The sequence below is a fragment of the Sylvia atricapilla genome, unplaced genomic scaffold (genome assembly GCF_009819655.1).
Source record: "Sylvia atricapilla isolate bSylAtr1 unplaced genomic scaffold, bSylAtr1.pri scaffold_64_arrow_ctg1, whole genome shotgun sequence".
NCBI classification, from domain to species: domain Eukaryota; kingdom Metazoa; phylum Chordata; class Aves; order Passeriformes; family Sylviidae; genus Sylvia; species Sylvia atricapilla.
Genome location: NW_027077151.1, coordinates 45001 through 47500, shown reverse-complemented (window position 1 = coordinate 47500; position 2500 = coordinate 45001). Strand labels below are relative to the sequence as shown.

The following is a 2500-nucleotide window of genomic DNA, read 5'->3' as shown; positions in this document are numbered from 1 at the left end:
CCGCCGCCGCACGGGACGGACGGACGGACGGACGGACGGGCCGGCTTCTCTTTTCTCCGCGGTCCCGGAGCCTCTCGCGCCCGACTTTTTGCCCTCCCTCCCGGCTCCCCCCCACCCCCTCACCGCCCCACGCCGCGCGCACGCGCGCGCGCCGGGAGGGTAGAGGGGGAGAGAAAGAGCGCGAGCGAGAAACAAGCGCGCGCGCCAGAGAGCGCCAAGACGCGCGGAGAAGCGAGACATACTCCCATCCCGGAGACGAAGGCCGAAAAGGGGAGAGCGGCAGAGACGGCCCCGCGCGGGAACCGGCCGGGCGAGGCGCGCGACGGCCTCGCCGGGGACCGAGAGGAGAAAGCGACGGCGCGCCTGACCGCGCCGCCGAGACGACGACGACGACGCAGCGGAGGGCCGGAGGGCGGGCCGACGAGGAGCGGGTGGCTCCCCGCCCCCGGCGCTCCCGCCCCCGCCGCGCGCGCGGCAGCGCAACGGCACGGTACCGCCGCGGTACCCACCCGCAGACAGCCGCCCGCACGGGGAAAGGGGAGACCGGGGGCGAGGCCCGCGCCTCGCCTGCCCGCGCCCGAGCCCTCCTTTCTCGCTGCGTCTCGCGCTGCTCGGCGGCGCCCGCCGCGCCGTCTTCTCGCTCTCGTCCCCGGCCGCCGCCGCCGCCCCGCGGCGCGGCACCGGCGAGGACGAGCTCCGCACCAGCGGCTCGCTCCGGGAGCGGGGAGCTACGGAGCGCTCCCCGAGTCTGCTTTTAGGGGGACGAAGGCCCTTGTGCGACGGGCCTGCGAGGCAACCCCAGCCGCGCCGCCGGGGTGACGCCACCCCGGGACGGCGATTGATCGTCAAGCGACGCTCAGACAGGCGTAGCCCCGGGAGGAACCCGGGGCCGCAAGTGCGTTCGAAGTGTCGATGATCAATGTGTCCTGCAATTCACATTAATTCTCGCAGCTAGCTGCGTTCTTCATCGACGCACGAGCCGAGTGATCCACCGCTAAGAGTTGTCTGGCTTTCGGCACCGACCCCGCGCGCGCGGAGGGGCCGGGACCGCTCGCGTGGAGCGACCCCCCCTTTCGGGTTTTCGGCGAGGACGCCGCCGCCGCCTACGGAACGGGGCGCACCTCGCCTCGACCGTACGAGCACACGCACAAACGGAGGAAAAAAAAAAGGGCGAACACTCCGAGAAGGCGGGCGACCGCGACGGAGCGGGGGGGCCCGCGCCCCCGACCGCCTCCCCTCGCCGGGAGGGGAGACGCCGCCACACGCGGTGCCGCCCTCCGGAGGCGGCCCAGGCGCCCGGGCTCGGCCCGGTCTCGGCACGGAGATAGGCAGCGGCGCGCGCGCGGGGCGCGCCGGACCGCGGAGGTGGGCTCGCCGCTCCACCGCCCAGGCCTCTTTCGCGGGACGACGCACGTATCCAAGAGCCGGGGGGCGCGGCCGTCGGTTTCCCGCCGGCCTTCCCTCGAGCGCTCCCACCGCGGCAACTCGCGAGACGACGACGCCGCGCGCCGAAGACGCGAGGCCCGCCTCTCCCCACAGCGACCTTCCGCACGACACCCGAGACGAGACGCGGCGACGGCCGCCTCGCCGACGCGCCCCCGGGCCGGACCGCTCCCGCCGAGAGGCGAGCGTCCGACGGCCGCGGCTCCGCCACCGGCGCCGGAGGCGAGACGCCGCCGCGCACCGAGCCGGCGTCGAGAGCGCTCGAGGCCTGCCGGGCGGCAGACCCGCCGCCGCTGCGGCCGCACTCCCGGGACCGCCGCCGCCGCCCCGCACCGCCGGGAACCCCTGTTCCGCGAGCGCGCGCCCGGGTGGGGAAGGGGCGCGCGGCGCCGAGCCGGCCAAGGGACGCGACGCCCGCTCTCCTCGTTTTCACGCGGAGACCGGGCAGGGGGGGCGCGTCCCCGCGGCCGCGCCGCACCCCTTTCCCCTTTCGTCCCGCACGCGGCCCGGGAAAGGGCGACGGGGGAAGCGACGAGCGAGGCCCGAGCCGGGACAACCGCAGGAGAAGGCGGGCGCCTTCCGACCGACCGTCCCCTCAAGGGGACACCCGCCGAGCGACGACGCCGCCGCTCGGCCTGCGGGGATCGCCACGCACTCGTCGGCATCCGGGTGGCGGAGGGACCGGCAGAGCGCTCGCTCGCCACAGCGGGCGGTCGGCGCCGAGGACGGCCGGCGGGCGGCGCCGCCGGGCTCGTTCGAGCTCGAGGGAAAGGCCGTCGAAGGGAGAGGCAAAGCCACGCGGCGCCGGACGCGACGCCGGACGCGCGAGCCCCGCGGAGGAGGCCGCGGGAAAGCGCGCAACGGGGACACGGCGACCGCAACCCCGCAGCGGCTCCGGCGATGGCGGAGGGCGCGCGGCACGCCGCGCGCCCTCCTATGGCAGTCGGAGCCCGCGATTAGAGGCGGGCATTTGGCCCCGCGGCCGGCTCGCTCGCCAGCGCGCGGCCGCGGCCTCTCCGGCGAGACCGGGCCGCGGAGAGGGGGGGGGCAGGACGCC

The 2500-nt window shown here is 76.7% G+C and overlaps 1 long non-coding RNA gene and 1 other non-coding gene across 2 annotated transcripts in view; one reads left to right on the top strand and one right to left on the bottom strand.

Annotated features, from left to right (window-relative positions):
* Nucleotides 1-2500, top strand: part of LOC136374950 (uncharacterized) — a 95664-nt gene that overhangs the window by 54916 nt on the left and 38248 nt on the right. The window lies entirely within an intron of this gene.
* Nucleotides 851-1003, bottom strand: LOC136374955 (5.8S ribosomal RNA). Its single transcript, XR_010746018.1, has one exon. It is a non-coding gene; the product is annotated as a 5.8S ribosomal RNA (ribosomal RNA).